Source organism: Callorhinus ursinus, unplaced genomic scaffold (assembly GCF_003265705.2).
Source record: "Callorhinus ursinus isolate GAN/ISIS: 27379988/994484 unplaced genomic scaffold, GSC_fseal_2.0 scaffold19, whole genome shotgun sequence".
NCBI lineage: Eukaryota > Metazoa > Chordata > Mammalia > Carnivora > Otariidae > Callorhinus > Callorhinus ursinus.
This window is the reverse complement of record NW_027397081.1, coordinates 15,942,149-15,955,579: the sequence shown is the minus strand read 5'-3', so window position 1 is coordinate 15,955,579 and position 13,431 is coordinate 15,942,149. Positions and strand designations below refer to the sequence as shown.

The following is a 13,431-nucleotide window of genomic DNA, read 5'->3' as shown; positions in this document are numbered from 1 at the left end:
GACAACCCACTTGACCTCTTTAGGCTTTCTTAGCAGCGTCAGGCCAACATAGCCAGCCTCAGCCCGGCACCCAGCATGGCTCACGGGAGATGCTTTCTGGAGGCCTGACCCCCTCCCTCACACACGGATCTCCAGCTACCCCGGGCCCCGCTCTCCCACCCCGGCCAGGCCCGGCTGCCTGCAGGTGACCAGTTCTGCCCCAAAGCCCGCAGAGCTGGGGCCAGGGGAGCGGATTTGTCCCGGTGTAACCAGAGAATGTCTGAGGGCTCCAGCTGGGGCCAGCGTGGGGCGCCCACCTCACAGCTGTCGGCGGGGGGGGGGGGGGGGGGAGGGCTCAGACACAAAGCAATGCAGGACGAGGGGGTCGGTAGGGATGTGTCTGCTGACGGGGGTGGGGGACGCAGCTTCTCGCCATATGAGGGGCCAGGACCCCAAGACGACCCGCAGCCTCATCAGAGAAGTCACACAGGCTCCAGTGCCCGCTCCGCCACTGGCTGGCTGGGTGACCTTGGGCAAATTGCTCAACCTCCCTGAGCCTCATTTTTCTCACTGGGAGTAACATTACCCAATTTCGCAGGCTTGACATGAGGATCAAACAGACCCCACATCAGCCCAGGTGCCTGGCACAGACTTCCGGCCAATTTCTCTTCCGTGTCTTTCCCTTGTCTCCACTTCTCGTTTTCCCTCTGGCTTTCTTCCACCAGGGTGGGACCGTCCAGAGGGATCAGGCAGGGCCTCAGGGCTCCTGGGATCTGGCACTCCTATTTTGTGAGGGTGGGACAGGCAGAGAGGGCAGCTGGGAGGGAACAAAACCCGAGTTATCCACTCTGGCCCTGGCCCCTTTGAGGTCTTGCCCACAGCACCCCATCCATGTTGGCCCTTTGCCCTAATGCCCACACGGGCGCATCCACGGTGTCATTTACCATGTCACTGTCTGCACTGTAAGCATGTCCCTTACAAGGACAGCTACCTCCCTCTCCTGCTCAAGGGGCCCCAGAGTCCCAGGGGCACCCCACCTGGAAGCAGGGAGTTAGGGCAGGGCTGACGTGAAACCGTCTCTCCCTCCTGCCCAGATCCTCTGCGGGGTGGTCCCCCAGTCCCCAGGGCTAGCTGGCTGGGAGAGGAGAGAAACCTGAACTCTGTGAGCCAAACAGGCTTGCGTTTCTTTGTTTGCTTTCCCACTGCTGCCCCAGCCAGCCCTTTGACACGCCAGCCTGCCTCGGCTGTGCAGAGAGGACACAGGGCTATAGGTTTGCCTTGTGCCCCCTGGAAACGGAATTCTGGGGGCCAATGCCGGGGGGCGGCGCTGAGGCCTCTGCACCCCCTGGAGGAAGCAGAGCGTCTCTTGGAAGATTTTTAAGCAGGGATGTGGCCTGATGGGGTTTTGTGAAAGATCACTGGGGCTCCAGGGTAGAGAAGGGCGTGGAGGGGCAAGACTGGGGGCAGGGAGGCCGAGTAAGCTGTCACAGCAGCTCAGGGGATGCTGGTGGTGTGGACCAGCGTGGTGGCACCGGAGCCGGGGAGGAGCGGCTGTCCAGGAGACCTGCTGGCCAGGACGCAGAAGGAAGAGGAATAGAAGCCAGCGGAGCTGGGAGGCAGGGCCTGGGCCTTGTGCCTCCCTGCTGCCCAGTGCCAGACGGTGCCTGGGACACAGCAGGGGAGCGGTACGGGCCTGCAGAGTCAGAAGCCGGCAGGGGCACAAGCAGGAAGGCTTGAGGATAAAGGCCAGGAAGGGGGCTGGGGTGGCTGTGGAAATGCTACAGTTTGCAGAAAAGGGGGCAAGATTTGTTTAAGTGACCGCGGTTGTCCTGGCCCCGGGCATCTGTGACAGTTGAGAGGAGATGGTGCTAGCAGAGAGTCAAGGGTCCAAGGAGGACGGACACGCACACACACAAGCAGACACCACCCTCTCGACGGGGCCACGGCCCACCAGCTGGGGATGGACAGATGCTGGGGACAGACAGGAGCCCGGCCCAGGAGGCGCTGCAGTCTCGCTGGGAGCCACGGCTGGTGCTGAGGTCTCGCCCAGACCCCGCCTCCATCAGGGCACTGGGATGGCGCCGAGAGAGGGGCAGGTGCTTGTCAATCCCGCTTCAGGAAAATTGGCTCCATGATGTTTATTGCAAACTGCAATTTAGCGCCTCTATTCAGGTGCTCTTGTGTTTAATTATATATAATACGGTGTAGGGAGGAGAGAGGGGAGGAAGTGTATATGATTTTCTCACCAGTCCCTTCCTCCCTGCACGTTGGAAGGGTCAGAGGTGAGAAATAGAGCTCAGCAGAGGGAGGGAAGGGAGAGGCCAGGCGCAGCCGTGGTCTCGCACGCCAACCTGGGGTATCAGGGCCGCTCACAAAACAACCCGTGCCCGCCCCCCACTTCCCTGCCTCAGGCTCTTTTCCAGCAGCCTCATGGTGTCCTTATCTTCAGGGACAGCCAGTGGCTCCGACTCAGACTGAGAAATGGGTCAACAAGCCTTCACAACACCCCCAGGACCCTTTTTTTCTGAGGCCTGGAGAAACTGAGTGATTCGCCTCACCCACCACAGAGCAAGCTGAGAGGGGCTGCCTGATCCCCAGCCCCACTTGCTTCCCCTGGAGCTAATGCCCTGGGGCAACGGCCAGGCGCCTCCAGACAGAGGGTGGGCTCAGACAGTGGCCGCCTGGGTTTTTCAGCCTCCACAGTGGACAGGCTTGGTTTGCCACAACCCAGGGTCCCTACGCGGTCTCGGAGTTTCCATCTTCCCTACCCCCCTCCCTGCCTCTCCAGAGCTGGGAGGGCAAAGCACCAATTAGTTCATTGGCTTGTTTAATTGGGTAGGGAGGGGAAGAAAATTAAACTCCTCAACAGGAATCCTCCCTGCAGGGCCAGAGATAGAATGAGGGGGGTGGGGACCCCCATCTCTGAGCACCCCTCCGCCTGCCCTGGTTCCCCCCTCCCCCACCCTCACCCTCCATGCCCCAGATCTGGGATTAGAGGGCCCTGGGGAGGCGGGGTGGGAGGCCTACCCCACCCTAACTGGGACAGCCCCTCCCAGAACCGGAGCAGGATGGGGGAGGGGAGGGCAGGGCAGGGCACCGTCTCAGGGTCTGATTCTTCCACTTGGTGCCCGCCTCTCTGACTCCGAGAGTCCTCTCTTCCTCTCTCTCAACCTTTCTCTCTCTCTCTCTCTCTCTCTCTCCCTTCAACTCCTGGCTCTAGAAAAGCCCCTCCCCCAGGGGGGCCCAGGACACGTGGCTGGATTCCTAGGGGGCACCGTGGCCGTGGTCCTCATTCTCGCCGTGGCCCTTGCTGTCCTCTTACTGCATCGCTGGCAGCAGAAAAGCTGGCTGGAGACGGACGGTGGCGGGTGAGTGTTGGCAAGCCCCCCCCCCGCCCACCCGGACACCCCCTCTCAGCTGCCGCGGCCACTCTGAGAAAGAGGTTTGTGGCTGGACTCCACGGTTTACAGACCAGGAGACCAGGCACACAGGTTAAAGACCTCACACAAGTCTACCCCAGCCGCTGACACGGGGTGAGGGCAGAAGTCCATGACGAACGAAATATCGCCGTACTGAGTGAAAGCCGCTCAGCAAGAGTGCCACGCAAGCTATCCTGGAGCAAGAGGAGAAAGGAAAATTCAGTAACCCCAACCCTACCTTTTTTTTTTTTTCAACATGTTGATATTTGGTTCATGGATTTTTGCATTAATTTGGGTTTTATTTATATTGTGTTACAATAGTATTTATTGTGACAACTGAGATTTCTGGTCCCCCATAAGCTGTGCACTTGTAGGTCTCGCTCCGCTCACCCTGGTCCTAGCTCGTGTGCAGCCTCTGGATTTCCCACTCTCCTCTGAGCTAGGACCGCTGAGACGCACAGGGCTCCCCTATCCAGGCTGGAGGGAAAGACAGGCTGGGCTGGGGGCGGACACACCCAGGAAGCTAGGAGGGGCCCTTGCAGCCTCTACCCAGCTGTGCTGGGCAACCCCACCCCAAGCTCTGACCACTCAGGAGGCTGCCTGGGAGCAGAGCCCTGGGGGACACCCTGTGGGGCTCACGGGAACAGAACACCCCCATGGGAGCCTCATTCTGTTCTCCCAGGACTGCCCTGCCCTCCTCCCAGAAGCTGGAGCCTCCTCCCGACCGGCAGAGCCACCTTGCACCCGAGGACATCCAGGTGGGCCTGAGTCCCTGGAGTGAGGGGGTGGGGATGAAAAATGGGAGATGGCCCCACCCCGAAGGCACAGCCCTCCCACGTACACAGTTCCCAAAAGGCCAGGCCTGCTTGAGAGGCCTGGGCCCAGGCTTTCCCCCTCCCCCACGCTGCGAAATGACACACTAGGACCCTCCCGCCCTGTCCAGGGCCCACAGCTCTTCCTCCACCTCTCAGCCGCTTGGCGCGTTCATTCATTAAAAGCAAATCCTCAAGCACCTAGCAGATGCCTGACCCTGTGCTGGTCCCTTCTGCCTCCCAGACAGTCACCAGCGTGGTGAATGCCGGGATGGGGGTGCGTGGGAACCAGACGGGTAGCTCCAGGAGGGCTGCCTGGAGCAGGGCGCGGGGAACAGTCTGTAGCCGCTGGCCTCCTCCTCTTCCAGATTCTCCACCTGGAGCCGGGGAAGCGGCAGCAGCTGCAGCAGGAGCAGGAGCAGGAAGAACTAGAGCAGCTGCCCCTGAAGACCCCCTACTGTGATCTGGGCACGCCCCCCCACCGCCCCTCGGTAAGGACCCCCCCCAACCTCCAGGAGGGTGCCCCCAGCTCCACCCAGCCTGGCCACGAGCCCCGCTGCCTGGAGGGGAAAAGGACACAGGAAGCCCAGGAGACAGGGCAGGGAGGGTGTAGATAGGCCCCACCGGGGAGGGGAGGGGTGGCCCTTCGTGGTCGCACACGGCAGGCGCCCTGGGCAAAGCGGGGCTTGGACGCCCACAGACCAGGGCAGGAAGGGGGAGGTTTCCCAACCTGATGCCCTGCTCTCCCCCTGCCAAGCCCTGCCTTCCAGCTCTGTGTCCTGCACTCAGTCCCCAGTCCTGCCAACCAGCACCCAAAACCCGCAGCAGCCCCTCCCCCTGGCCCCACTCCCAGCAGCTCAGAGGACCAGCGTCTACATGAATGGCTGCCGCCTCTGCCCACAGCTTCTGCCTTTCAGCAGACACGGAGCCTGGGGCAGCACCCGTACGGTGCCAGCCCAGAGCCCCGGGCCAGACCACCTGGACCCAAAGATAACACATTCTCTCCAGGCACTGATAGGAGAGCCAGGCCTTTGTCTTCACCCAACACAGCCATCCTCCCTCTCAGCTGGAAGTGCCAAAGTGAGTCCATCTCGAGATGCCAAATCCTACCCCCCCAAGAAGGGGGGGGTAGCATTCCCAGGGAGCCAAGGCCAGAGGGCCAACCTAGCCCCTACTTTGAGATTCTATGCAGGGGAGAAGACCACCAGCCATTTATTGTTCCTCCACCAACCTAGAGACTTGGACGTGAGCTAGAACGCACTGTGGACACAAAGGTCACTCCTTAGCCGCTAGCCCCTTCCCATGTGGGGTGCACACCCGCCCCTGTGTTCCAGGTTGTACTGTGCGGCCCTGCCCGTTCCAACAGAAGAGACCACAGTGGCAGTGCGAGCGGTTTCAAACACTATTCTGTTCAACCCTCGCACCAACCTATGTTGTAAGTCCTGTTATCGCCCCCATTTTCTAGAGAAGGAAACTGAGGCTCAGTGGAATTGAGGTTTGTCCAAGACCACCTAGCGATCGCTAAGAAACAAATTAAACCTTGGTCCTCTGGCTCCCAAGTCCAGGCCCTAACCACACAGCAGCCATGACAATGAGCACACCTGTGGGGAGTTTACCTAAAGACAGAGGAGCCCAGGGAGGCTTGCAGAGCCTCGGGGTGGCTAGCAGCTGATGCAGAGCCATCTTGGGCCTCAGGCTTCCTGTCCGCAGCAGAATGCCCAGCTCCACTGCCTGGCTGTCCCTCAGCTCCAGGGGCCTGGAGAACACACGAGGCAGCCCCGAGAGCTTGGGTTCAGTGTCCTGAGTTGGGTATTGGCTGTCACTTTGGGCCACACAATAAGCACAGAGATTCAGCTCACCCACCCCTTCCTGAGGACGGTGAGAAAGAACACTATTCCCAGGTCTGAACGTGGTTGAGGTAGGAGGGGGTGCAGAGACCCTGAGAGTTCCAGAAAGAAAGCCATGCCCTGTTCAGGATTCCCCAAATCAGCCTCATTCCTCAGCTCAGCCCCTAGCCAAGAGTGCATAAACTTGCCAGAGCCCTGAGAACGGGGGAGGGAGGAGAATAAGCAGAAATGGCAGGTGGGGGGGGGCAGGGGGGGCGCTGGGGCACAGGGGGAGAGGTAAGTGATGGAAGTTCGTGATTTAGAAAGTCATGGAAGACTCCAATGGGATCCCCTGAAGAGGGGGCCCAGGCTCGGCATAAAAATCACTGTGATGTAAGAGGACAGCTGCAGCTAGCCCCAATCCCCACTAACGACTTCCCAGTCCTCTCCGACTGCCGCCCTCTCAGCCGGGCATGCACAGCCCTCCCTGGGGGCACAGGAGGGGCTGGGCTCAGGGACAGTCCCGCCACCTCAGCCCCCCACAGTGCACACGCTCTCACGCGCGCGTACACACACACGTCCTCTCTCATACAAGCCCCTGACCCCAGGACAGCCCACCTCGGCCCCGCACCCGCAATACACACTCCCCTCTGCAACCTTCTCTCTCATAAAAGCCTCCAACCTCAGGACTTGGCTCTGACCCCGTCCCCTCCCTGACAGCCCTCCCTCCCTCGCCCCTGCTCATACTGGATTGAGGGGAAACCCCGCCCGAGCTTCTGCATTCAAGAAACACAGTAAGACCTCTTGGGACAAAGAACAGAGCGAGCCAGCCATGGGCAGGTGGGGCCGGGTGCTGGGGACATCCTATGTTCTGAAGCCAGAGGCCACGCGATTAGGGCACTGAGGTGGGTGGGTGCACACGAGAGTGGCCTGGAGGGTGGCGTAGGGAGGTCAACTCTGGCGTCCTGGGGAGACACTGGCGTTCTTGCCAAAAGAAGTGTGTTCCGTTTGGCCCACAGAGCAATTACGGGGCTGGGAGAGGACTGCTCCCCAGCCCTCAGGGCTGTTGGAGGTGCAGTTTGTATACAACTCACGTTACCGATGTTGTCATCAATTCTCCTTCCCAACAAGTGCTGAGAGGGAGCCAGGCCGAGAGCGTGCACTGTTCACGGAGGCAGGGCTCCGGAGGGGAGTGGGAGGGCTGCCGGGGGCCTGGGGGCCCAGAGCTAGAGCCTCACCCAAGCTCCGCAGCCCCTGCCTGGGCGGCCCCATCGCCATGCTGCGCGCATACCCGAGGGCGCTGACCAAGCCTGCCGCACAGCCCTCAATATCTAGCAAGGTTTCTGGGCCAGGACGTCACTCAGGTGGCAGGTACCAATGGCAGAGCTTGGTGACTCTAGGCTAGAACTCAGGAAGGACTGTCCAGATGTCTAGGAGAGCTGGGAGGAGGAGACCTTGCCGGATACTTAAGGAGAGGGGCTTCCATCTCTTCAGTCTTGTGAGGACAAAGCCCAGACTGCGAGCACAAGACTACACCCAACGACCTCCAGAAGGATGGAGTCCTGCAACCATGGTGTCAGTTCAGGTCTCTCAAGAAGGAGCCACCAAGATGGAACTAGATGTGCAGAGCCACTGGGGGGACGGCTGTGAAGGACCAAGGAGGGAGCAGGTGGGGACAGCCGTCAGTCCCTGCTGCTGGTCTGACACCTGGGAAGGGAGAGGGGAAGGAAGGAGGGTTAGCTGGGAAAAGTCTCAGGCTGCAGCGCATTCTACAAAAGTTTGGGGCAGGCCCCAGAGAGAGTCCTCGAGCTGCAGGATTCCTGCACCCCCCAGGAGGGGTCCTGCGTTGGATCCCCATCACCCTCAGTCCTTGGTGGGAGCGGCCTGGGGACTGTGATGGGGACTGTGATCTCAGCACAAACGCGGTGGTGGATCTGGCTCCGCTGTGGTCAGCCACGCTGCCCCAGCGGACCCGAACTGCACACATCCACGGATGGCAGGGTCCACCCTGGCACCACGGGGGTCTGCTCCCTGCTCCGTGGGCCCCCCCTCATTGCCCCAGTAGATCTCAGGGCCACAACTGGTACTCATCTCTCCTTTCCACACCCCCTCTAGTGTCCCCTTGCTCAGCTACCACCTCGGCAGGTCTTGGCAGCTTACCCAGGGCAACGACCCAAATCCTCATTCCTGAGGGGGTGTGAGCCCCAGACCCTCATACCCTCCTCAGCCAGGCTGCTGCATGTGCCCGTTCACCATCAAAGGAGGAGAAGCCCCAGTGGTCACCTGTGCCCTACACACACCCCTCCTACCCTCCCCCGCCGTGTGACAGCAACCCCACCTGCTCCTGCTGATCAGAGCAGCTCCACCAAGAAGGGCTCCTGTGGGGCTGGCTGGACACAAGGAGCCGACTGGCCCGGCGGCAGCCTGAGCTAACACTTCCGTGGGGCAGAGCCCACAGCTGTGAGGATAGGAAATACAAATTCTCCCCGGGTCACTGGGAGTGATGGTCGGGGGGACCACTCTTTTCCCTTGGATCCCTGGACCTATATATTTTCCTGTTGGGGACACAGAACCCTAGAGGGGCCTTTCCAAGACTTTCCACCGAGCTAGCACGTCTGCTGGCATTTAGACAGGCTGCCATTTGATTACGTTTACTGTGGTCAACTGTCATTCTCTGGGATCCATCGGTTTCTGTAAGGCAGACCAACGAGTTAAATGGAGCTAAGACAGAGACCACCCCTGCATCCTTTTGGGCTGTAATGATGGCATTAGCCTCTCCCCAACCTCTGTATGACATCACTTTTGATTGGCTGTCTTGGCTGGTGGGGGGCAGTTCCAGAAGCTTCCTCTTGGCTCTTGTCCCACAAACCAAGGGTCCAATGTGGTGTTAGCACGGCAACCCCAATTCTACGCTTGCAATGGGAAATGCCATGTCCCCTAGCAATGAATCTGTCCCATTCTCTGGGTCCTTGCCAGAGTGTTGAACCCCATGTCCTGAGAAAGTGCCCCCAAGTGAATGCATTCTTGCTTATCCTGTCTTTGTTCTGGCCCCTTTGGTCAAGAACCCTTGAATTCCAACCCAGAAGGGCTAGCCTGGCTTCTGCTGGGATGTGCTAGGTGATTCCTGCCACCGTATTCTCATTGGGTCTAGTCTCTCCTCTTTCATCAGGCCAGCTGTCCCCGGCTGGCTCTTGCTGGGCTTTATCTTCACTCATCAGCCTGGCAGCCAGGAACAGAGGTGGGGCAGCTCCCGAGGAAGGGGCCTGCTGCCTCGCAGTGTCTCCCAGTACCGAATGGTGTTCACCCTGGGGACAGGTGGGCCATCTGCGTGCTCTGAGAGGGACATCCATTTACCCTCACCTCAGTTGCAGAGTTCCAGATCTTCCCAGCCAGAGCCCTGACCTCAGCACAACAAACCTGGCTTGGCTGAGCATCTCTGGAGCTCCGTGCGGCTTATTCTCCAATCCTGGATCTGATCCTCTGCCCGGTCCACTCCTCCGCGGCGGGGGGAGGTAGGAGCTCTCGATAACTCCCTACCACCAGGTTCCTCTGGCTCTCACACTGAGCCTCTAACTGTCGGTGGCCCTTGGTTTCCCATTATCACTCTACAAGTGCCCATGTCACTAAATAACAACCAGCCAACTCCGCGGCTTCTCTGACGCTGGTTCCTGCCCATCTCAAATACCTGAATCACGGTAGCTGATCCCCTCCGCCAGGATGCCCTCCCAGGCCTCCACTGGGGACAGCGTTACCACCGGGCTGCTGCCGCTGCCAGGACTCTGCGTCCCACCTTCCCCTCGGAGTGGGTCCTCCTTGCCACCAGGCCCAAATTCCAACTTTCTCAGACCATGCCTGGTATCGCTTGTGTGGGCTCAAGGCCTCCTAGAAGAGACGGCAAAGACAAGATTTGATGTCCAAGAGCTTCGCTTGGGGAAGGCCTGTGAAGGATGACGGGGAGGGGACAGGAGAAGGTGGGGACAGGCGTCAGACACGGTCTGGCCCTGAGAAAGGGGAGGGGGTGATGGAGGAGCATGTGGGAGAGTCTCAGACCCCAGCAGCAGTAGGGAGTCCCCAGCCCAAGTCAGAGAGGTCCTGCCCCGGGGAATGGGCCCACACGGGTACCCAGCCGCGCTCCTCAGTGGCGGGAACGGCAGGGGAAGTGTGGTCACAGCCAATGCCACGGTGGGTCCAGCGGCTGCTGGGTTGTCACCGGGCAGTGCCCCCCACAGCAGACCTGACTGGTGGATTTCCACAGTCGGTACCACTCCAGCCAAAATGGAGTGTAGGAACACCTGGGCATCTATGAGCTCGCGGTGGAGCTGGTGGCTGAGTTTCCTAGGGGCCATCTCAGAGCATGACTGCTACCTGTTCCCCGATCTTGGGCTGGAAGGTGTGTGCCTTCTGCAATGGGAGGGGGCCCGGAGGCAGAGCCAAGCTGGTGCCCAGGGCCAGGGCCGTGCCTGGCCTGCAAGGCGCTGGCTCCCTGACCTGTCACCAAGGCTCCCCCACCCCTGGCAGGGGTCAGGTCACTGCTCTACCTGTGAAACAGTTCTGTTAAGGCTGAAGGCAAAGCATCCAGGGCACCCCTCCCTGCCAGAACCCACAGAATGAACTGGAGAACTCCCCTCCACGCACCTGGGTGAGACAGTCCCGAACCACCTTTTGCCTTCACCCCCAGTCTCTCAGGCCCCAGTGGGGGTCAGAACCAAGTCCGCTCCGTATAGACGGCACTCAGTTGGGAAGGGTCCACATAGAGAAATTTTCTGGACACTGATGGGTCTCTCAGCAATAGCCTCGGTGCGAACATCCCCGGCCTCCCATCCACCGGAAGCACCTGTCCCGAGGCATCCGCATGATGATGGGAAGGACAAGAGGCAGGGTCCATTCATCCTGCTGCGCCACTGGACACAGTGGACATCATAATCAATGTGTCCATCCCCTGCCTCTGCAGGATGGTCTTCATGCCATCCCAGAGTAGCAGCCACCCCTCCCATCTGTGGGAGTCTCCACTTGTGGAGACCAAGCTCCTCCTGCCTCAGGGACTCTCAGGGATGAGGCAGGTCTGCACTGCCTCCAGGAGGCCTTTTCCTCCCAGCAGCTGCTACTCACACACTGCCCTGCTTGCCTTGAGCCCACCGTCCCGTCCCTCCACCACCCTCCTGGGCCCTCCAAATCATGGCGTGGGAGCCAGACCTCCTGTCTCTTTGGCCCCCTTTCCCTTCCTTCTGTCTCCGGTCTCCTGTGCCCTCAACCTCCCCCCTCGCCTCCAGGCAGGCTCTGGAAGCACTGGGGGTTGCAGAAGGAAAGGCATTAGAGTGTGAGTTTCACTTCTGGGAAATCAGCAGCTAATTGCTCTAATCTTAGCCCTGCCACGTGTCCCTGACTGGTCACCGATGGGCATGAGATGGGCATTGCTGAAAGGAACTGAAATCAGGACACCCAGCCTCCCTGCTATGCAGGCAGCCCCACCAAGGTGAAAAGAGTGGACACCAGCCTAGGTCCCAGGGGGTCTGCCTCCCAATGTGGAGCCCTCCTCCTTGCCCCAGGCTCCTGCACCCCCCCCGGGCCTAGGAGAGCCTCCACCCATGCTCTGTTGACAGGACCAGCTGTCTGAACACTGGCACTGAGCTGAGGAGAAGCTGGTGAGGAAAGCTCCAGAGCTAAGAGCTGGCAGGGCCTCAGAGGTCATCGAGCTACCCTTTCATCTTGCTGAAGGGGAAACTGAGGCCAGGTGAGGGAGAGGGGCTTGGCCAACCATAGCGTGAGTCATCACCAGAGTAGCAGCCCCTGCCCTCAGGTGCCTCTTGTTCCGGTAATTCCCAGATCCAAGTAAGAGTCGGAAGTAATACAGTTTCAGGGTAGAAGCTGGAGCCGTAGATTCCCATGATAGTGCAAATCCACGTACACTTTCCTCCCCCACAACATTCTACAAATGAAAAACTAGGCTCAGTTGGGTCAACCAATCTGACCAGCCATAGCAAGAAGCCCAGCCAAAGTTCAAAGCCAGGTCTTCTGGCTTTAAGTTCCATTTTATGGCACCACAGCTCTGCCAGCATCTTCCCTGGCACCCCGGGCACATCACTTGCCCTCTGCGGGCCTCAGTCTCTGCCCTCTGCAAAATGAGAAGGGTGGCCGAAATAACGTCTTGGAGCCAAGCACAGCGGAGCCAGGAGCAGGACGCACCCTGCCTCTCGGGGGGCCCACCCCAAAGCCCCCCAGTGATCTACAGGGACGCAGTTTAGCAGCGCATACAAATGCTTTGTGACCAATTTTGTAAACACCTTCACCAAACCCCTGTCTTCTCTGTTGCCACGGATAGATTGTTTTTCTGGTTCTCTCTCTCCCTCCCTCCATACCTCACAATTTGCCATGGCCCTCTTTTCTCCCTCATGCCCCCACCTCACTCCCACACCACCCCATCTCATCCCGACACCCGGCCCTGAGGTGCTCTGTCCCTGTCCTTACCCACCTCGCCCCCTCCTGCCACTTCTCCCTCTGTCTCATTTCTAGGGCTCTGGCCTAAAGGACACTGACGTCCACTATGCAGAGCTGGACACCTCCACCCTGGAGCTCGTGTCAGAGTCATGGACCACCGTGCCAGGGCCTGGAGAGGTTGTGGAATACACCACCATCCAGTTGAGTCCACCCTAGCACATGACCCCTAGCCGCCCAGCCCTGCCTCTGGACTACAGGTACACTCTGCCCACCACCCTCCTGCCCTGTTGGCCTCTCCTCACTCTCCCCAGCAGGACAAATGCATGGAGGGCTGGAGGGGTGCAGGGAAGGTGGGCCAGACACATGCAGGAGAGGGTACCTGCACCAGGAGCCCGGAGGTCTAGAATGTAGTCTCACTTCTGCCACCAATGTACTGTGTTACCTCGAGCTTATCATTTCCCCTTCTGGGAGACTCAGTTTCCCCACCTGTGAAACAAGGCAGTTAGAACCAATCTTTAGGGCTCCTTCCTGCTCCAGCAGTCCCCATTTATCCTTCTGTGGTTCCCGTGGGCACACACCTCTCTCAGCAGCCGCCTCACTGCCAGCATCACAGGCGGCTTCTTAGCCTCACCAGGCACCTGGGCGCTCCACTTTATTTTCTAATCACAGGGCCTCGTGGTCAAGGCTGCATGCTCCCCTCTCCTCTTGACCTCCCTTGGCTCAGCTGAGCAGCTTGACTCAACCAACCTTTATTGAGCAACTGTTCTGTGCCAGGCACTGTGCTAAGGGCTCAGGGTTCGGAGAGGGACAAGGCAAGGTCCTACTCAGGGGCTCCCGGCAGAGTGGAGGGTCCCTGAGCCCCTGGGCTGGAAGGGGGACCCGCTGGGCTCTGCAGGGGGTGGTGAGCAGGGCTTGCTCCGCAGCCTGGCCCCTGGAAGTGGCATGGAGGCCACAGAGCAG

At 59.8% G+C, this 13,431-nt stretch overlaps 1 long non-coding RNA gene across 1 annotated transcript; it reads right to left on the bottom strand.

Moving 5' to 3' along the window:
• Positions 1-6,324: 6,324 nt before the first annotated feature.
• On the bottom strand, positions 6,325-12,927 carry LOC141374544 (uncharacterized). Its single transcript, XR_012381531.1, has 3 exons — positions 12,851-12,927; positions 9,827-9,918; positions 6,325-7,743 (listed from the first exon to the last, which is right to left on the bottom strand). It is a non-coding gene; the product is annotated as an uncharacterized lncRNA (long non-coding RNA).
• Between the last annotated feature and the right edge of the window lie 504 nt (positions 12,928-13,431).